General features: G+C 53.2%; 2 protein-coding genes across 3 annotated transcripts in view; one reads left to right on the top strand and one right to left on the bottom strand.

Moving 5' to 3' along the window:
• Positions 1 to 11,463, bottom strand: part of ANGPTL2 (angiopoietin like 2) — a 35,349-nt gene extending 23,886 nt beyond the window's left edge. The window contains exon 1 of the mRNA XM_035015776.1: positions 11,032 to 11,463. The gene's annotated coding sequence lies outside the window, so the exon portion shown is untranslated. The remainder of the gene's footprint in view (positions 1 to 11,031) is intronic.
• Positions 1 to 21,962, top strand: part of RALGPS1 (Ral GEF with PH domain and SH3 binding motif 1) — a 273,380-nt gene that overhangs the window by 164,855 nt on the left and 86,563 nt on the right. The gene's annotated exons all lie outside the window — the stretch shown is intronic.

The raw sequence follows: 21,962 nt of genomic DNA, 5'->3' as shown, positions 1-21,962 counted from the left end.
ACTGTAGCCACCCCAGCCTCCTGGGTGGTCCTTATGCTTGCCAAGCACGCTTAGGACTCAGGACCTTTGTACACTGTTCCCTGTCTACACTCTTACCCCCTTTCCTCATCGCTCACTCCCTCACCTCTTTAAGGTCTTTGCTGAGATATCACCTTCCCAGGGAGGCCCACCCTGATTATTTAAAATTGTAACCTCCCCACATTGTCAGCAGATGTAGAATGTTTCCCCACCCCATCCCATGAATGGAGCTGCCACGAGGGCAGGGGGTTGTCTGCTCCATTTGCAATGCCAAGCACGTGGCCTGGAATATGCAGGCACTCGATCAATATTTCTGGCCTGAGTGAAAAGGCACGCCTGCCAGTGGCTGCCCCACGGGTAGGGGGGGCTACGGAGAGGCAGGGCCAGGGGGGCCCGTGAAGGTGATTGCCTGAGGGGGTGCCAGGTGTACGGGAGGAGGACCCTTCCTTCCTTCCTTCCTTCCTTCCGTCCGTCCGTCCGTCCTTCCTTCCTTCCTTCCTTTTCATTCATTCATTCATTCATTCATTTTTTTTTTTAAGATTTTATTTCTTTGAGAGAGAGACAGAGACAGAGCATGAGCAGGGAGAGGGGCAGAGGGAGAAGCAGACTCCCCGCCAAGCAGGGAGCCTGACGCGGGGCTTTATGCCAGGACCCCAGGATCATGACCTGAGCTAAAGGCAGACGCCTAGCCAACTGAGCCACCCAGGAGCCCCGGAGGCCATGTCTTATACTTATCAATAACATCCATAGAATCTATTTACTGAGAACCCACTATGTACCTGCCCCTGCACAAAACATTTGCAAGTATTTTCTACTTTAATGTATTCTCACAAGGTAGATGCTGTTAGGATTCTGTTGTCATTTCCATTTTACAGATGAGGTAACTGAGACTCAGAGAGGCTAAGTGAATTGCCTAAGATCACACAGTTGGGAGGTGGCAGAACCAGGGATAATTGGCGGGGTCAGGAAAGCTTCTCTCATCTGATCTCATGTATTCTAGCCTTCAAACTCTTACTGACTACCCAGAAATGTACTTAATCTGGTCTTCAGTACTAAAAAAAGGATTAGCATGATCACTTTCTGACTTCACGTTAATTTATGCTAAAATCAGCCTGGCACAGAAGCTGAAGGTTATGTCTTCCCCAGGCCCCTCTGGGGCTTCTTTGGTGAGCAGCCTAGGTTCGGGTACCCCAGCTGGTGGGCTGTTACAGAACAGACCCTGGGCTCCCCAGAGCCACTCAGAACTGTTGTCTGCTTCAGTGAGGAAGCCCACGTGTGGTTCCGTGGCCAGCTCAGGCGTTGGGGCCAGGCAGAGAAAGGTGTTCGGCAGCCTTCGGTCTGGGTTGGGCTACGACGTAGGGCTGCAGTGACGTTTACTGGAAACCGGGCTGAGTTTATGAATGTTTGCCTGGTTTCCACAGTGCTCTGGCTGCTTCTGCACCAGCCCGTGGCCACGCCTGGCCCGGAACAATGGGGAGGAGCAGCGCTGCAGGCCAGGGCGGGCAGGCCCGTGCCTTCCCACCAGCGCTCACCTGCTGGTGACAAACACCTCGCTGTGCTCTGGGTGCCATTGTGGATGCTGCTGCGCTCCTCTGCCTTGGCCAAGAAACTGCCAGGGGCCCAGGGAGGCAACCTGGCTCCAGAAAAGGGTTGGCTTCCAAACCTTCCCAGGCCTCAAGACCTGGCAAGGTGTCACTGTTTATCACTGAGTCCTGTCCCCTCCCACAAGTGGACTCTCGAGCTTCCCGAGCAAAGCCTGTGCCCTTGGACCTGCGATCCTGAAGGCTGAGCCTCTTGTGTGAAACGGTGCGATCCAACCCACCTTGCACACTGCTTAAGGGACAGAGAAATGCTTCCCAAACTAGAGAGGGCAATAACACGATAGCGGCACGATGGCGGACAGCAAAGCGGGACTTAGGAGCACCGACCGCGCCTCCCTGAGGAGAGACCACCATTAATGCTCCTCCCCCGTTTCTCAGAGGAGGCACTTGTGCCGGTCACAGAGCTGGGCCCTGAGCAGGAGCTCTGTCTGGCCTCACCGCCCAGCCCTAAAGCTGCCCTCTGGTCAGACTGGGTCCCAGCTGCCCTGCCGTCCCTAGATCTTACACAGTGCTGGGCAAGAGACGGGCAGACGCAGCGCAGGGCCGTGCTGTCTTGAAAGAGCATTTCTCGTGATTGTTCGATTAAAAAGAGCACCAAACTTCATAATTAACACTCATACAGGTTTTCAGGTTCACAAAGCCCTGTATGCGCATTATCTCATTTAATCATCGCAACATTGAGAGCTAGTGAGTTGTGTTGTGCCATTTGGAGGGTGAGAAAATTGCAGCTCCAGAGGGTGTCTGGTATCTCGCTCGAGATGGCATTGCTCGTGGTGCCACCGGCTGTGAGGCTCACGATTCTGGGTCTTCCTGTTGCGTTTCCCTGGGGTCTGGGCTTGGCGGGAGTGACTTGGGGCCGGATGGGTTCTAGAAGGAAGGGAAGGAGCAGGTGCTCTAGCCAGGTGGTGGTTCCCCACTCCTACTTTGTAACTGGGGACACTGAATCCCAGACAGGCTAAGTGACTTGCCCAGGAGCATGGAGCGGATAAGAACTGGAGCTGACCCAGCTGAGAGCTCAGGTCAGCCTGATACCAAGGGCTGGACTCTTTGCTCTGCCCTTGGCTTTGGAGTCATTTGTTTTCCTTAAAGATTCTAACCCCCTTCTTCAGTTTTCTGCTACTTTGGCAGCTCTTAGTGGGCAGTAGTGAGTTTGTTTACTTTTGCTCTCTTGATATTTATTCAACTAATTGCACCCCAAGAGAAATAACCCTCCCCAGCATTCCAGCCATCTTAGGCCTGGAGAAGAACTCCATTGCAATCAAAGCAGTGCTCCTCAGTTTCTTCCTCTGACCAACAAAGAAAAGCAACTCCAACTGTTTTCCTTGGCTTCGAAATGAAAATAAAAACGATTCTTGAAATTGCTTTTCCACACTGTGTTGTGAGGAGTTTCCATTATGTACGGGTTTCCCTCCCCACAAGTGGAGCTGGTGTGATCAAGCCACGTGACGGCGCCTGCACGCTGGGAGGCAGCCTCCCCTGGGCTTGGGTCCCACCCAGCCTCTGGTGGGCAGCCCCGAGTGCCCCTGCTTGGCCTGGTGCAGTGGGGCCACACACCGTGTGTCCACGTCCCGCTTGGCACCATGGCACTGCAACCCAGGCATGGGGCCACTTTGTGGGAAGAATCATTTTTATAAGATGGATCTGTGTCATGCGCTGCAGCAGAAGCTGGTGGCCCCGGGGGTTAGGAATGAGAAAAGTTCAAACACTCAGGATGATAACTACAGTCAGTTGTCACTATGACTCAAGCACTTTATATATATGATCTTACTTAATCCTCCCAACAACCTCAGGAGGGAAGCCCTATTATTTCAGGGCTGCCATGCAGGTGGCCCAAGTTGTGCACTGTGCAACTCTAGGGAGCACAACTCACATTCAACAGTCTTTGTAGTTTGGGATATTTATATTACAGGCATTTTTTAATTCCCACAAAGATGCTTTTAAGACTAACAGCAGGGCTGACAGTTATCCCCATTTGCAGGTGAGGGAACTCTTGAGATTCTAAGACCACGAGTCATTTTGCCCACAGTCATCGAATTACTAAGTGGCGGAGCCAATAACAGAACCCCAAAATATACCATGCTGAAGATATAGAGAGAAAAGGGCTGGAGTGACAGGACACTCAAAAGAAATTGCTCTCTGACCCCCGCAGGCAAGGGGAGAACAGAAGAGCTCCTGGGATCCTCAGGACTGCTGACCCCAGGGAAACCTCTGGATTCAAGCCAGCTCTCATGGTGTCACCCATCCAGGCTATAGTCCCATGTGAGGGGCTCGCAGAACCCACCCCTGCCTCTGTCGTCAGCCCTGCCCCCTCATTCTGTGATCACAGAAGGCCAAGGATGAGCCCAGACCAGAGGCCCTGCAGGAGGCCTGGGAAGTGGGCCCCTGCCAAGGCAGTGCAGGAATCTGGAACCGCCACCTGACCCTGAGTGTGCCCGGCTGGCCCCTGGTGTCTGGCTTTGGGAAAGCTAGGAACTTGAGCTCTGCTTGAGTGAGTCTGATGGACCTGAGCACGAATCGTGATTGTTAAGGCAACATCAGGACCGAGAAGAAAAAATTGAAACTTCAAAGTTGACAGCTTTTCCTACTAAAGCTATTGGAGATGTATGGTGTACCAGTGGGGTGGTACCCAAACCAATTGGTAATCCAGGATATGGGAGGGATCCAGATAAAGGAAAATTCCAGAAGAAGGGCCCCAGAGGGCCCAGCTGACCATATGACCAAAAGCATAGATAACAACAGGCCTTGTTTGTTTGTGGTAAACTCACCGCGTGCCTGGTGTGCCCTTTCTTGGCACTTACAGCCCTGTGCATAAGGTTGGCCCCAGCTGAGGCCCGTTATCTAATGTAATCGTTAATAACACCCCCTCTTACTTGCAAAAGTGTCCCGAATGGGTACCAAATTATATGGTCCCTTTACCCCTAGGAGAAAAGTATTATTATGTGCATTTTGCGGGAGAATAAACCCAGGCCCAGAGAGATCAGGTCACTTGTCTGAGGTCCCTTGGAATAAATATCAGGACTGGGATCCCTCTGTCAACTGCAGTGCCCACGCCCTCACTTCCACCGAGATTATCTCCAACCAGCGTGAACAAACAAAAGGTGCCTGTCTGTTTGCTTCATGGCCAGGATGCAGATTGCTTCGTAGTCACTGTTAACTGAATCAGTAGAAATGGCTTTCAGGTCAGTACAAGGGGCAGTTTTGTTGGGTGTTCGAAACAGCTTCTTGATTATCCAAGTGGCAAGACCCCAAAATGGGCATCTAGGATGAGCAGTGGCGTCCTCACCTTAGAAAACCTGAAGGAACTGTGCCTTGCTTGTCCTAGGTGTTTCACCACTAGCCTGGAGGCCAGGGAGGGAACAGCCACATCCCAACAGCCACCCCCTCCCAGCCCAGCATCGTGTGATTCATTCCCAACCAGAGGGCCGTGCGGGCACCCAAGGAGTCTGGAGCCAGTTCCCAGACCCTGCCAGCTCAGCTCTCATAAGACCTTCAAATGAGCCATTTGTTCGTCCATCCAGCCCTCTATCCCCTAGCCTCCCGCTGCCAGCTAGTCATTGTGCACTGTGACAGCTGGGTCCTGCCCTGTCATGGGTGATGGGAACAGAGGCGGGAACCAGCCAGGCAGGTAGTGTCGGATCCCACCGATCTGCCTGGGAGAGTAGCAGCGGGGGGCTGAATCTGCCTGACGCCCCAGGCTCTCGTGCTCCTGCCCCTGGGGAGCTGCTGGCTCCAGGGGAGGGCTGACTGAGTTCATGGAGGAGGCGGGTTGTGGTCATACTGTGAGATCATAGGGCAAGACGGGATGTGGTTAGGCAGTGGGGAGCTGGTTGCCTTTGCCAGGGGGACAAGGATGCTGCTGTTACTTTTTCACGGTGCGTTATTTGGGAACCATTTTGAGATTCCCCCAAAGCCTGCGCCCTGAGCCCTCTGTGCCAGGAGCCCCAGCCAGCAGGGCCGAGGCGGGGCAAGCCTGCAGAAGCCATGTCAGAGCCCGGCTTCTGAGTTGGCTGCTGCGCTTCCGTCAATGCCTGATGTGCTCTGGAACCTTGGAACCAGGGGAGCCTCGGATGAGAGGGAGAAGCCGGGCACTGGGCAGGCAGTGCTGCCCCATGGTGGCTTCCTGGCGACTCTGGCCCTTGCCTGGAACTGCTCTTCTAGGCCAGGCCAGGCGGTTGGCACCTAAGGCCACCTCGGCCCGTTGGCATGGGCTCATGCCTTGAGCACCGGGACAAGCACATTTTGTGCCTACCTCTCAGATCCCAGGAGCTCTGTGAGGCCGGGCCTGTGATTATTTTCATCCCACAGAAGAGCAGACAGAGGTAAGGGATGAAGTCATTTGCCCAGGGCCACAGAGCTACCAAGTGGTGAGGCCGGGCCTGGAACCAAGTTTGTCTACCTCAGAGCCAGGTTTCTTACCCACACAGCCCTAACTGGCCCCCCTGCCTTTGGCACTCGCTCCCCCTGCCCTCCACAGCGCAGGCGGCTCCAGGCCCGTCTGTCTAAAGCTCCCAGCTGGTCGTGTTGGTGTCCTGCTTTAAAACAGAGCCTCTGTGCTCCCGCTCAGGCTCCCTGCCTCTGTGCACGCTCTTCTTTTTGCCTCCGCACCTTCTGCGTGTCTTGCCTGACGCACACGCCTGTCTCACTCTCTCAGTTGACCTCCCCAGTCCACTTCCCTGTGAAGCCACCATCCACAGTGAGGGCCCCTCCCTCCTCCACCCCCGGGAGCAGTTGTGGCTGCTTCCCGCACCCATCACAGCACACAGACACAGCTCATCTGGTTGTGCACCCCCAGACTGTGAGCTTCTTAAAAGCGCGGTCAGGGTCGTTTCCCCTCTGAATGCCCAAGAGCCAGGACCTCACTTAGATTCCTACATAGGACTTCAAGGATTTCATTCATTGCATGTATTTCCCAAGCATTTCGCCTGTTCCGGCCACTGTTCTGGGGCTGGAGATAGAGCAGGAGCGGGGTAGGTCCCAACTCTCAAGGGGCCCACGGTAGTGGGTGGGATGGTGATCAGTATCTTGGCAGGGCGGCTCAGGGGGCTGGAGGGGCAACCAATCCAGCTGGGGTGAGGATTGAGGGGGGCATAAGGTGGGAGTAGAGGCACCCCAAAGGGGCCTTGGCTGGACAACACAGAGGGGAATTGTGTGGCACCACGGGACTGAGAGGCTTGTTTGCTGGGTCTGAGGCTTGCTTGCTTGCTTGCTTCATTCATTCATTCGTTCATCCATCCATCCATCCATCCATCCATCCATCCATCCCACACATCCCTTCTCTGCCTGGCCCTGAGTATTGGAGGTCCAGCAGTGACTAAGAGATACCACCTTTCCCTCCTGGAGGTTGGACTGGGGCCACCTCAGGCAGGACTTTGGTAATTCCAGGAACTGAGCCGTTCCTTGGGTGCTTCTTAGAGATACGGACAGACTTCCTTCTGGGCTTCCCCCCACACACCTTTAGATTGAGAGAGAGTGTGAGCGGGGCAGAGGGAGAGAGAGAATTCTAAGCAGTTTCCACACCCAGTACAGAGCCTGACTCGGGGCTCGATCACCACCCAAGCTGAAACTAAGAGTCAGACGCCCAACCAGCTGTGCCACCCAGGCGCCCCCTCTCTGGGCTTTTCTTAGGGATCTTGTGCCTGCCTTTCTGGAGGACTAGGCAGCAGGAGGAGGCTGAGGTTCTGGGGCTGCTGGCCCCAAGACAGGCTGGTTAGTTTTGCCCGAGAATAGACCTAACACAATAGCTCAATTGTGAGAGGCCTGACTCTCCCCACCTCCCCAACATGGGAACTTTTCTGTGATCAGAATGTGTCTTACAATTGATGTACACATGTAACAGGACATTGTAACATTTTAACTGCCACCCCCACCCCAGGCTGTTATTAAATCAGTCATATGGTTTTCAGTCGATACGAGGGAATACGGTTTTGTTATTGAAACTACCCTTGGCATGAGGTTCTGATGTGACCTCTCTATCACCACAAATTCCCAGTTGCCAGTGGCTGAATAACCCTTCTATTTGGGGTATTTTATATAAATTCACAGAAAAGAATGCTATTCAGTGAATTGATTCATTCTTGAGATTTCCCCAGTATGTCTATCCAGGACAGCAGTGGGCTGGGGTAGGAGGAGTCCAGATCTGGGTTTGAATCCTTGCTTTTTGGCCAACTAGTGGAGGGACATTGGCAGAGGTGCTGCAACCTCTGAGCCTCAGTTTCCTCCTCTGTAAAATGGGGACAGCACCACCCATTTGGTGCCATGTGCCCCCTCTTTGCAGGTCTCTCACTGTTGTACATTTGTGTGATTGTTAGATTCACCTACTGCCTCCTTCCACTGGGCCCTGGGCCCTACCAGCGGAGCCCCTCCGCATCTGACTGGTGTCAGTTGAGACCGTTTCGGGTGAAATGGGCTATGATTCAGAGAGGCCCGAAGCTGGATGTGCCTGCCTTGGGCAGGCTGCTGCTGTTTGTCCTCAGGTAGCTACCGGTTGCTGTCTCCCTGATGTCTTCTCAGGATTGCCTGAGTGTGGCCCAATGCAGACTGTGAGGACCTGCACTCTGATTGTGCAGCCCGTGGAGTCTCCCAAGTAGGGATGTAGGAAACATGAATGGTATCTCAGACACATTGGGGAATGTTTGCCTGAGGTTCCGCCCCACTGAGCTGGTGCCAGAGTCCCACGGTGCTATGTAGCTGTGCTAAGGCTCATCTGTAAGAGGGGGTTGATAATGCCTGTTATGTCTCAGAGAGAGGCCTCTATGACAAGCAAGTGATGCATCGAAGTCAGGTAAGCATGTAGTTTTCAGATGGCATGGTGTAAGCATTCTGTAGGACAGCAACCAGAACAGACTTGGCTGCCGGGGGACCCAGTGACAGGGTCAGCAAAAGAAAAGTCAGGATGCCTTGAACAGGCGGTGGAGTGAGGTGGAGAAAGGCATAGACTTTGGAGCTAGGCTGACCAGGGTTCAGTAATCACCAGCTGTGTGACCTTGGACAAGTTAACCTGTCTGGGCCTTAGTTATCTCATCTGAAAAATGGGATGCTAAAACTAGAACCTACCTCCTAGGGTTGTGTTGAGGATGAAGTGAGATCATCCATGTGCCTTAGTTAACCGGTACTTAATAAATCGTTGTGGGATGAAGGGGTGGAGGGAGAAATGGCTTAGTTGCTCTCCCCATGAACTTAACAGCAATACTGTGCAGTCCCCTCCTGGGCCATGTGTTTCACACATTTTATCTGTTCTACTGCAAGTGCCTTTATTGAGTAGCAATTGATCTAATTTTTATTAGCCAGGCCTGTGAAGTCCGTCAGAGCCTCTGCTCAGACAGGGCTGCCCAGAGAGCACAGTGAGCCACTGTGGTTCCAGCCTGAAGCTGGGAAACCTGCAGCTTCTGCGGCCCCAGAGGCCTGTGCCAGAGACGCACATATCTATTGTCAGCTTTTCCAAATGCTCTCCAGAGTTCAGGAAATCCACTGCAACCTCTGGGCCCACAGGAGAGAAGCCACTGTCCTAAGCTAAGACGCACCAGCGTTGGCCTCCATGTGGTCAGAGGTGGTGATGGAGATGGAGTTTGGGGGAGGAGTCCTTGGGTCTCCCTCTGTGACCCTAGGACAGGCCTGGCACTGGTCTTCCTGCACACAGAGGTAGCTCACTTTCCTCACCTACCACGGTCCTGACAGGCCCGACAGGCAGACGAGTAGCACGCATGTGGGTGGTAAGGTTGGTGTCAGATATACGTACCCTCCCGTAGTGTGGACTTGAAGGACCTGGACATGCTGCAGTTAACTGCAGACATAACGCCCCCCTCAGCTCCTTGGAAGACCCCCTGTGGGCAGCAGTAGTGGCCACGCTGGCTCGTCCTGGTGGGATTTTCTGGCAGCCCTCGCAGGTTGTCCAGGATAGAGAGAGCGGGCCCCTGCTCTTCCTGGGTCTCTGCGACTCTGACTGTTATGGGTCCTGATACCCGGTGACTAGCATTTTCTGAGGGGTTGCCACACAGCAGCTGCCGTGTGAAGGCCTTCTTGGGCATGATCCCATGTGGTTCTCCTAGAAGGCAACGGAGTGTGGCTCAGAGTGCTGGGTTCAAGTCCTGGTGCTGGCGCTTACTAACCCTGTGGCCTTGGGCACATCCCTGAACCTCCGTAACTCAGCTTCCTCTCGTAAAATGGGGATGAACACTAGTACCTGTGTTGTAGGGTAGCTGTGAGGGTCCCTGGAGCTGGTAAGTGCCTGGCTCAGGATCAGTGCCATGTGTTAGCTGTTACTAAGAGATGGGCGGTAGCGTTACCCCATTTCGCAGAAAAGGAAACAGGTTTCGAGAGGCCGCGTGCTCTGCCGGAGTCCTGTGGCTCCTGAGTAGAAGAGCTAGGATTTGAACCTAGCTCATGAGCACTACCTTACTCTACCTCAATGTGGGAAAATACATGTGGAGAGCATTCGGCCAGCTTTGGAAGTGGCATTCTCGGCTTTTCCTCAGAGCCCTGGTGAAAAGAGATCCTTTTCTAAGGAACGAACTGGCCTCTGGGAGCTCCCGTAATCCCACAGCAGAAGCAATAGCTGACCCATGACACACATATCACAGAAGGAGAAGGGAGGGATCAGGGAAGAATTTCTGTTTGGAAATGTTATCTAATGCTGAGTGCTTTCAAGGGACTCAGAATGTGGAGCCGGCGCTGTACCCCCTGCCGGGGTGCCAGGGAAGCCTGGTCCTCCCCTCTTCCCCTGCCACATACAGCCTGCTGGAGACCTGGGCGGGATCAGGCGTCTGTGGACATGCAGGGAAAGCCGGGACAGCACTTTGCCCCGAGCCACAGTGACGGAAGTCTCTAGCTGGTGTGTCCCTTCCAGCTCTGGACCCCTTGGGTCCTCTCCTCCCCAGCTGAGGGGTGAGCAGCAGCTGCTGGGCTCCAGGGAACTTTCTGAACAGGGGCTCCCCGCTCTGGCAGGACAGCGTTTGCTTTTGCTTTTGCCTCGGCATAGTCTCTAGGCAGGGTGCATAGGAACCCAAAACTTAAAAACGACTTCCTATGTCCTTGGGCTACCCCTGTCCCCCTAAGCACACACCTACACACAGGCACGCGCTCACGCACGCACCCCAGCTGCCGGGCCGTGTCCGGGAGCCGCCTGCCTTCACCCCAAAGGCTCTTTGTCTGCGGCAGAGTAGGGCTTACAGTTGAAGCTCTCGAAGCCCAGCCCGTGGTCTCGTGCCCCCAGAGCACCACCCTTGGCCCAGGTGTCCACAGGTCTGCCCCAGTAGATGCCTTGTTTGGCTCCAAACGAAAGCAAGAGTGACCCCCTCTGGGGTCCAGCTGCACACACCCCCCGTTGGAGGGGTCAGGGTTCTGGAACCCGCAGATGTGGGGCCAGCTACTGCCTCCTGCCCCCTTGTCCCTTGGTGCCACAGAGCTGGCCCCTTACCTCTTCACTCCTGCTGGACTCCCCGGGGCAGCTCCTCACATGCTTTACCCCAGCCGTCAGCAGGGCAGCCTGTCCATGGCCTCCAGGAGGGGTCCCCGAGTCGCAGGCCGGACTGGCCGCCGAGCAGCCCTGCCTCACTGGCCTCTGCTGGCTCTGCTGTGCTCCACAGCCGGGCTTGGGCCGGGGGTGGGGCGGGGGCTGGCCTGGGGTCCTGCTGGGGCCGCTTACAACCTGCCTCCTTTCCCAGCAGGGGCCGGTGTCTGCCTCAGTGCCATGCTCTGCAGGTCCGGGGCTCAGGCACCACTGCTCAGGGCTCCGGGTCCATCCTCAGGCCGTCTGCAGCAGCCTCATTTGAACTCCCCACTCCTTTGTGGAGCCTTTACATGCTGCCGGAGGAAACTGTGAGCACAGCCTGACCCTGGTTGGCTGCAGGCACTTCTCTCCACCCACCAGTGCAAGAGGATCCCCCAGGCCCCAGAAAGGCTCCGGGCCTCCCCTCAGCCCCAGACAGAGGCGGGCCGCCCGGTGATGTCACACCAGCTCCGGCCCCAGCTGGCCCGGCCCCTCCCGCCCCAGCCCGCTTTGGCGGCCCTCGCCGGCCCCCTCCTTCCCTGGCACGAGCAGCCCGGCCAGCTCTACTCCCTGGCCCGCCCGCCCCTAGTGCGCTCTGCCGAGGCAGAGAGCTTCCCCTCTGACTCCGGTAATGGGTTTGGGTCTGCTCTAGCTGCGCGGCAGCAGGGAGCAGGTCCTCCCCCTGGATGGCTCCCTCATCTCTGCACTGCCTCACAGAGCCCCAGGTGAGCAGGCAGGGCAGCCCCGCACAGATGGCTTCTCCCCGTGGGTGCCCTTCGTAGAGGCCTCTCTCACCTCTAAACCCTGGGGAGGGAGCCCGAGGCTGTGCACAGAAGCCAGCAGGCTCTGTGCTGACAGCTAGCGGGAGGCAGTGGCCTAAGACACTGAAATGCCACAGGCTGGGCGGGGGGTTGGAGGTGGTATGCACGGGAGAAGTGCCGGTCCCTTCCCACCTAGAGGCCTTGATTAAGTCACTTCCCAGTTCTAGCGTCCCTTTCATGCATCCACCCGTAAATGAGCCAAGACTAGTGATCTACCTTCATGAATTCCATGGTATCACTCGGGAAAGGGCTTGGTGCTGGGCAAGGGCGCCTTAGTGGGCTGGACTCCGCGCTCGGGACGTGGGCAGACCAGGGACCACACTCCCGGAACCTCTGTGGTGACCTCCAGACCTTCGAGGAGCACATGATGAGAGGCCCCAGCACAGAGTCTGTCACTGAGGTGGGGCTCATGAGTGTTCACAGAGTCAGAGTAGAAAGGAGAAGACAGCGCTGGAGCCCCACGAAGTGAGCAGTCCTACAGATGTGTCAGCGCCGCGGGCAGAGGGGGGAGGCCAGCGGGTACCGGGAAGGGAGCAGCTGGGCGCGGGTTTGTGTCTCTGCCTGGGCAACAGCTGTGTGAAATACTGGCGTGACTCTTCTTTCCTCTTTAAAAAGGTTTAGTAATGATGGTGGTAGTGGTGATGACGTTCCGGAGGAGGGTTCTCCTTACCCTCAGGCGTAGCATACCATGTTGCTGGTCCCTGGGCAAGCAGGTCCAGTGTGGTCCTCTGCTCCTCAGGACTGCCACTCCTGTCTTTGCAGGGAGCAAACTTTGCTTCTTGCCTCAGCCCCTCCCAGCCTGCTCAGACGCGCTCCCTTTTCCATCTGTCAGTCCCACTCCTTTGTAGAAGGCGAGTCTTCACCAGAAGACCACAGTAGCTTACAGCCAAATGGTCGGGTTGGACAGATATACTCCCCACAACTACTGTGGGGGTGAAGGTGCCCAGCCACTCTGGAGGGTCCCTGTGCATGGTCTGCACAGAAGCCGTGGGAGGCTGGGGACTCAAGACCAGCAGAAGCACATAGGATGGAGCTGAATCCTTCTTGAACAGCACCCTCGTCAGCCTGGAGGTTGGCATATTTCCTCCTTTTCCCCTTCCTCTCTCTCGCTGTCTCTCTTCTCCAGGATGTTTATTGGGAACCTGCTCTGAGCTGACACCGAGAAGCCAAAGTCGCTCTCCTCACAGAGCTTGCAGTCAGGAGGGGAGACAGACAGACAAACGCATGAGAAGTGCTGGGTACTAAGTGGGTATCTAAGCAGGAGGCTGGACTAAGCCTGGCAGTCAGGGCAGGCTCCTTGAACTTGTGTTTCAGCTGAAACCCGAAGGGTAGGTCAGAATGAGCAGGTGCGAGTTGGAGAGACAGTAGTCTGGGTAGAAACAACAGTGTGTAAGGGCCGTGTGGCAGATTGCTTTTTTGAGGATGGCCCCAGTGATATCTCCTAGTCCAACATGAGACCTTGACACTCCTCCCATTGAGAGGTAGAGTCTCTGTCCCCTCCCTTTGAATCTGGGTGGGTTTGTGACTTACTTATAACCAGTGGAATACAGTGGAGATGACACTACCTGATATCCAAGGCTGGGTGAGAACAGGCAGGGCAGTTTCTGCCTTGTTCACTGGGAAACTCTTTTTTGGGGTCCTGAGCCAGTCTGGACCCTGAGAAGTCCAGCTACCTGCAAGCTGCCATGCAGAGGCCAGGTGTAGCATAGGTCCCAGCTGACAGCAGGCATCCACCCCCAGATATGTGAGGAAAGATGCCTCTCAATGATGCCAGCCCTAGCCAAGAGTCAGCTCCAGCTGCTGAGGTCCCAGGTATCGGGAGCAGAGATGAGCCACTGTACCATTCTGTAGCTAAATCCCTGACCCACAGAATCCACGAGGATAAGAAAATGGTTGTTTGGGCTGCTAAGTTTTGATGGTAATTTGTTACTCAGCGGTAACAACTGGAGCAATTATAGGGAGTTCTTCCCAGGAGTGCATTTGTCTGAGGAGAGATGGGAAGCATGGCAGGAGACGAGGCCTTTTCAGAGATGGGACTTGATCCAAGGACAATGGGAAGCCACTGGAAGGTTTTGAGCAACTTGCTTTTATTTGTGAAAGGCCGCATTAGTTGTTGAGTAGAGACTGAGTGGCGGGAACCATAGACAAGTCATCTGGAGCTGGTGGGCGATGGTTGCAGCCATCCTGGTGAGAGAGGCAAGTGGACGCAATGGGGCTCACTGGGTCAGGGGGACTTTCCAGGACCCACCCTCCCCTGGGAACAGGTGAGGCCCAAGTCCCTCATGACTAGAGCAAATTTGCTTCCACAATGCAAAGTTCCTAGGATCCCATCAAGTGGGAGAGGAACACCAGGATGGCCTTGCCCTGTCCATGTTTGCGCATCCCTCGCCCCTGAGGTGGCCTTGGGCAGTCAAGGATGCTGCTGGAGAGCTTGAGCTGTGCATTCAAATTCTGGTTCTACCACTCAGTAGCTCTAAGCCTCACTGTCATCTGAAAAATGGAAATGTTACAAGGACTTACCTCATAAGGCTGTTGAGAAAAATAAATAAGATGTGACACATCAAGCGTAACGCGCACTGGCTAGTACACGGTACACACTCAGTGTTGGCCTCCTTCCTTGGGCTGTGAGTTCCCGGAGCACTGGAGCAGGTGTGGGTGTGGGCCACACAGAGCTCTCCTTCTGTGCAGCCCGGTCCAGAGGAGTGAATAACTGAGTGACTGGCTGGGGAGGATGAGGAGCTGTGGCTCAGAGTCTAACAGACCTGGGCTCAGATCCCAGCTCTGTCACTACCTGGGCAACGTTCTTATTCTCTCGCCAACTTTGTTTTCTCATTAAAAAAAAATTTTTTTTTAATGATATCACTCATTTTTAATTTCCTGTTTTTGATGTAGGCAGGATATAAATATTGTGTCCTTCTACCCAGCAACTTGTGCCAGTTCTCCGAACTATCCCTATTCAACCCAGGCATTCACATAAAAAAAAGTCATAACTTGGGGCACCTGGGGGGCTCAGTCAGTGAAGCAGCCGACTCTTGATTTCAGCTTGGGTCGTGATCTCAGGGTCATGAGATCAGAGCCCCATGTCACACTCTGCGCTCAGTGTGGTTATCTGCTTAGAACTTTCTCTCTCTCTCTTTCTCTCCCTGTCCCTCTGCCCCTATGCACCACATGCGCATGCACTCTCTCTCTTTCTCTCTCAAATAAATAAATCTTTAATAATAATAAAAAAAAAGGCATAACCTGAGAAATGTCAACACAGGTCTGGGCATGTGTTTCATATGTTCCTTAGGAGGGAAGGCAGGCCTAATTATTACTCTGTCAAGCCTCAGACACTTGGGAACATACCCCGAAAGAATCTTTTCTTCCCTCCCAGCATTGATAAGGCATGTAATTAGAATGTAACCAGTTGGAGGCATTTCCTAGTTTGCTCATATATGAATGTTCAGAACGTTCAGTAGATAGTCACTGCATCTACCCTGCTTCTTCACATGTCTATTATTTTTAAATTGTATACTGGACATTTTGTATGATACATTGAAAAGACTGTATTTTATTGCCTTCCTCTAAAGAATGTTGTGTTTTGTTCTGGCAGGTGGTTAAATTACTGGCATACCCCCTTGACCTTTTGGAGGTTTGGTTTTTAGGTTTTGTTCAGGTAGGTTTATTTTGGTTTTGTCCATAGTCCTAGGATATAACTCTTAGTCCTGGGCTTACTGGTAAGGCATGGCTTTTCCGGGATGAAAGCAGAAGCCTTAAATGTTTGCTAAGTCTCTTTAGCTTAGCAGGACTTGAACTCCAAGCTCCATCTTCCGAACACCCTGCTTCCCAGCTACTGCTTTCTTTTGGGCTCTGTGGAGTCTCTCTCTACATATATACTATTTAGGGATTAACTAAGGATTTGAGGGGAATTTGTACAGTAACTTTGGAGCTCCCACTTCCATGGCTGTCTCCCTTCTGGCATTTTCCCCTTCAGTTTCCATGCTCAGTGCCCAACTTCTTTGTCTTCTTCCCAGCCAGTAATATTGCTGCATTCTCTTTCAGTTCTGTCTTCCGTTTATCACCATGAACTGGGAAGGGCCCTATGTGCTTCCCATCTTTCAAAAACCATGTCTCCTCCAGTTTCTGTCGCTTTGGATTGTTCTCAGGTGCTTTCAAGCAGTTATTTTGTGTATTGTCCAGAGTTTATCATTGTTACTGACCAGAAAGTTAGTTCAGTACAGTCTACTCTTCCATTCTGGTAACTGGAACTCCCCACATCCCAACTGAATCTGTCTTCTCCCCCAAACCTCCTGTACTCCCACTGCTCTCAGTGCCCTTGATAAACTAGCCAGCTCGTTGGTGGTTCTTAATTCAGTTCTCTGCCCTTCCTGGTCTCGGTCATGGTCTGTTGGGAAATATCAGCCCCAAGAATTCACAGATTGATTCAGCTCAGTATACCCACCTGGTCACTAGAAGAAACGTGTCGTCCCCACAGGCCTTGTTAGAGCACCTTATACAGCTAATTATGATATGCTAGGCATCAAGCTCAACATTCTGTAGGCATCATTGTTTTTTCCTCTCGTAACTTGGGAAGGAAGTATTACCATTCTTTTCGATACTAACAAGAAGACTGAGGCTTAGCGAAGTAAAGTTCCTTGCACACCAGGCCACACAGCTAGAAAGCAGTGGGACTGAGATTAAGACCCATATCAAAGCGAGCAGAAACACAGGTGTCCTGAAAACAAATAACATCTCTTTAATTCTAAGACATTTTTTCTTGTTTTAAGATCTCTGAAATCAGGAGGCATCTTAAAGTCAACAGCCTGTCAGGGGCTAATTGGCCTCACTTTTTCTTTTTTTTCTTTTTTTTTACTAGAACATGACACATTTAATAGTTGATGACTTCTCAGATTCAAGGTCAAGGAGTTATGGCAGTGTTAGTGATGGAGCTCCATCCAGTGAGGTTGACCCGTGGCTAAGGGACAAAGAAGCACATCCCCTCCTCTCCTAGTCAACCAGTCTTGGAAAGGTCCAGGGGCGTGTCCATCCTCAGGAAGCCTGTAGAACTGCCAGAAGCCTCCCTCCCTCCAGATTTAATGCAACAACTACCTCTAAGCTAAGACTCAGCCAGCTGGCCCCCTCCTCTCCTGGGGGTGCTGTCGTCAGGTCCTATGACTTGTCCCGGTAAGAGGTTTGGAGACTCATGTTTATGGGGAGATTCTAAGGCAGTGCTCCTGGTTATCCTGTACTGCCCAGTGTCCCACAGGATGTCCCAGCACATGGAAAGCCCTTTGAGGACACTATGTCTGTTAAATGCTGGCCAAACAAATTTATGCAAATGTCAGCACAGGATGCGTGTTCAGTCACAAAGTCGCTTTGAGAGCCTGTTATTAGCTCATGTAGGACCCATTTCATTCCCACTTCTCAGCCCACCTGCCAAGAACAAAGTCAGGGTAGCCCTTCTCCTCAAGTGTGGACATCACCTAACAGTCAAAAACATTCGCTGTTCAGTCAACAAATATTTATTACACTCCATCTGAGCACCAGAGTTTGGGCTCCAGGTCAATTTGCCCAAAGCCAATTTGCTAAGGTGTTTAGTTGACTGGTTTTCATTTTGTCTTTATAACAGTATTTTAAGGAATGTTCGATTGGCCTCATCTGCCCTCTTCTTACTGCAGCTGATGCAAAGGCCTGTCCCCAAGAGGGGAGACTGAGAAGCAGAGGGAAGAGAGATTTAATTTTGGTTTGCTAGTTTTCTTTGTATTGTCATAACAAAAACTTCACAGAAATTTTCCAAAGCTATTTAAAATCATCCCATCCTATATAAACATTTTTTTAAAGATTTTATTTATTTATTTGAGAGAGAGCACCCGAGCAGGGGGAGGAGCAGAGGGAGTGGGAGAAGCAGGCTCTCTGCTGAGTAGAGAGCTGGATGTGGGGCTCCATCTCAGGACCCTGAGATCATGACCTGAGCTGAAGGCAGATGCTTAACCGACTGAGCCATCCAGGCGCCCCACCTATATAAAAGACTTAAAAATTTCTTTTTGGAACATTGTCTGGGTCAGACAGAATCTTTATCCCAAACAGGAGATGAGGGACTGAGGACAGTTTTATGGTCAGTGGGGGAAGACCACAACCCCCTTCTAGACACCTGCTGGAATTCTCCTCCCAAGGAGCAGCCGAGCTGTTGCTGACCTTGCTTATCTTTCCTGGAGCCCAAGAAGGCAGCTGAGTAGATAACTGAGGGCTTCTGGCAAGAGACTGACGGGGTGAGCTTCACAGGCCTGAGGCCAGGGTCGGGGCACAAGGCAGGGGTGCTGATGCACTCATCAGAGAGGCCTGAGGGCAAGTCTGGGACTGTCTTGTCCTGGACTCTGTCTGGAGCATCTCACTAGAGGACTAGCACAAAGAAGCACATGATAAACGTCTGTTGAACAGCTATGTGGGAATGCTCGCCTTCAAAACCCTCTCCCTCTGTGTCACATCCAGGGTTCCTGACTCAGCGTCTTGGGGCTGAGGGCAGCAAGAGTGCAATTTAGGAGTCGGGCTAGAAGGAGAAGGGAGAGGAGACCCCAGATAAGAAAGCCTCCCTGACGTCATGAGGCTGCGCCCAGACCTCCGAGGGCTACCCCAGACCCGCCCCAAGCTGATTCTGGGGGTCCCCTGTAACTCCTACTCCACTGACCTGGCTCCCAGGTGCCTCTGCCTCAGCCTTGCCCTCTCCCCTTCCCATTGGTCCATCTGCCAGGCAGGTGCAGGAAGGAAGGCAGCGCCTGCACTGGGCATTCGGGGCCATCCTGCCAGGTGTGGGTGGGGCAGCAGGGGGACATCTGCTCATATTCCACGTTTGGGTGGGTGCCGGTGGTGTTCGCAGTATTAGCCCCTCTCCACACGGCAGGGCCAGGCCCCAGAGCGCTTTGGCATGTGTTACCTCCCTCAGTCTCACGGCAGGCCTGGGAGCGGGGAGGGCAGCGATATTCCCTTTGTAGATAAGGAAAATGAGACCGTGACGATGTTATGGTCACTATGACTGTCATCATGTATTAAATGTTCACTGTGCGCCAGGCACCGTGCTGGGCATTGCCTTACCTTGCCGAATCTTCCTTACCTTGCCGAATCTTCCCAGCATCTGCAGAGGGCGGGGCTCCAAGCATGGCTCCAGGATGATTTCTGCCCACCCAAGGCACTTTGCTTTCATGAGCTCCTTCCTCCACTAAAAAATGTTAAAAATCATCTTCTGTGACTGCACGGTATAAAGACAAATATGTTAATATTGAATATTAAGGCATTTTCTGACCTAAAAGTTCACTTTTTATTCTCATTTTAAAAGAAGTTAGAACATTTTTGTGAGCCCCCCCAAAGTACTGTGAGCCCTAAGCGCCGTGCCTGCTGTGCCTAATGGACAACTTGGCCCTGACTGTAAGTCCACAAGCCCTTACCCACAAATCCAGAATCCGAAAGCTCTAGAAAAACAGCAAGCCTTTTTTCAAAAGTTTGGCTCAAATTCATTTGGTGGCAAAATCTGACTTGAATTGACATGAGGTTCTGTGTAGTCTTTGAACTGCTTAAGGTCCCCACCCACCTATTTAGGGAGCTGCTCTGACTCCACGATGGGGTTGGAGGACTGGCGGCCTGGGCACCACATCCCATGCCGACATTGTCTGCCCCCTTTGTCCCCCACCCAGCGGACCCCTCTGCCTGCTCCCTGTTCTCCTCTCCTGGATCCTAAGTTCCTCAAGGACAGGACCATGTCGGGTTCATCTCGTGAGTGCAGATATTAATCATTTCTCCATAAATCCATCATTTCCCTTTTCTTAAAGCACCCACGGGGAGCCGCCGTTCACAAATTTATAGCTGGGGTCCAAACCCAGCGAGAGTGTGTGATTACGATGAGCCAGTCCCTGGAGGGTCTCTGGAGCTGCTCCCCATACGCAGAGATGAGGGGGACGTGCACATGGGTCCCTGGAGGAACAGGTGGGAGACAAGTTCAGGGGAAGGAATAATAGAGACAATGCTGGTCGACCACTCATGGGTCGCAGGCTCTGTGCTAACTGTTAACGTCTGTTATTTATTCCCGCAACAACTCCATGTGGTAAGAACCATCACTGTCCTCCTTTTTGGGCTGAGAAAGACAAGGTTAGAGGCCTAAGTAGCCTGCCCGAGGGCATGCAGCGGGGGAGAGATGGCGCACAGGCGTAGCCTCGGGCACACAGAACTCAGGCCGTGGTCATACCTGGTGCCCCCAGGGTGGTGCCTGACTGCAGCCCGGCTCCCAGAGAGCAGCTCCAGGCCAGCGAGGGCTCTCTGCAGAGGTCGGAGGGGCAGTTTTCAGGGTACTCGGGGAACACGTGAGTCTCATGCAGTGCTGAGCTGGGAGACTCGGGGCCAGGTGAGAAGGTACCACAGGGCACAGCAAAAGGCCTGCCCCCCAGTACTGTGTGGGACACCCATCGAGTTATCCTGTAGATGTTTATGGAGTATCTATGTGGTGCCAGAGATGAGATCATTTGAGAGACTGATGAAACTGGTTCATGGAATAGGTAAAGATGGGGTGGGTAGGAGCGGGAAGGAGGCTGCTTTCAACAGGGTGCTCAGCGAAGTTTCTGAGAGGGAGGGTCATGGGAGCCAAGACCTTGGTGATGGGAAGGAGGCAGGCATGCAAAGGGAACAGCACATGCAAAATCCTTGGGATGGGAACCAGCTTGGCCTAGCTGAGGAATGGAAAGGCCACTGTGACCAAGCAGCAGAGACAAGTGGGAGAGGGGGGGAGTGGGGACCAGTGAGAGAGGCAGGCTGGGCAGGTGAAGCCTTGGGGTTTTATTCTGAGTGCAACGCAGGCCCCTGGAGGATTGCAATCAGGAAAATGTTATGCTTTGTTTCGCATTTTCTCAGTGTCCCTTTTGGTGCTGGGTGGAGAATGGTCCAAGGGGTAAGGAATGGAACTGGGAAGACCATTAGGAAACTTGAGGGGCTATCCAGGTGAGAGGCCAGGGGACGGGCACTAGGGCAGTGTCAAGGAGACAGTGACCGGTGGCTGGATTCAGGATTTTGAAGAAGAGTTGACAGGAACCCAGCATGACTCTAATATGGTGAGGATCAACCTGCATTGTTTAGCACCTTAAAGATTTGCCACTTGAGAGCCCAAGAAATAGAATTCTGCGAGCAAAGTAGTGACCCACAATTGGGATTTCCATGTAGTGTTGGGCAGTGCACACCCTACACAGCTGTACATGACAGCCCTGACCACAACCAGCACAGACATTTGGGCACTATCCTCCAGAAGTGTGGGGGAAACGTTTGGCAGCAGGAAGTTGGAGCAAGGAACCATCACCCAAGACACTCCCAGAAATGACTGGGGAAGTTAGGAATGAGGTTGAGGTGAGGCAGTTGTGCTGGAAGGGTCTATAGAACATGCTTGAATTGCTGTTAATATTCCCACAGGTTGGAGTGGACTGGAAAAGTCCAGTTCCTTATCCCACTTCTTGAGCTAATTTGTTCTCATCCTTGAAGTAGCTCCCGAGCTGGATGTCAGTATCCAGAGAGATGCAGAGAGCTCAGGGTCTCCTTGGGCTTGCACGAAATTGTTTTCAGCAGAGATCCATAGGTCTGTTGTCCCAAACCTGGAAGGGGGAACTTTGCAGGAGGCACTGTCAGGAAGACGCAAGAACTTTGTAACTGTGACCCTGGAAAATTGGAAGGGATTGTTCCTGCATCTTCCCCAGTTTCAGATGCCCAGACCTGCCCTGATTCTCCAACTGGTAGGTCTGGGGTGGGCCATCTCAGGGACACCCACACAGGCCCTGCAGGGAGTAAAGGCAGCTGGTACAGGAGGCTTCCTTCAGCCCCTCCAGGCTCCAGACCATGCCTGGCCTCCCTCTCATCCTCCCTGGACTGGGCCAGATAGATTCCAGCTCTAAGGCTGAAACCCTGGGGGGCAGGGGGCAGGTTTCCCCTCCACTGGGTGTTTTCTGATTTCTGCCCCACATCTGCTCTTTGGCACCCTGCCTTGTGCCAGGAGGCTGGCCTGTATGGAATCCCCAATGGGCTCTCCTTGCCTTC

This window comes from Mirounga leonina, unplaced genomic scaffold (assembly GCF_011800145.1).
Source record: "Mirounga leonina isolate KUSES-001 unplaced genomic scaffold, KU_Mleo_1.0 Mir_170, whole genome shotgun sequence".
Classification (NCBI taxonomy): Eukaryota; Metazoa; Chordata; class Mammalia; order Carnivora; family Phocidae; genus Mirounga; species Mirounga leonina.
The sequence above is the reverse complement of the archived record's forward strand: the minus strand, read 5'-3'. Positions and strand labels throughout refer to the sequence as shown.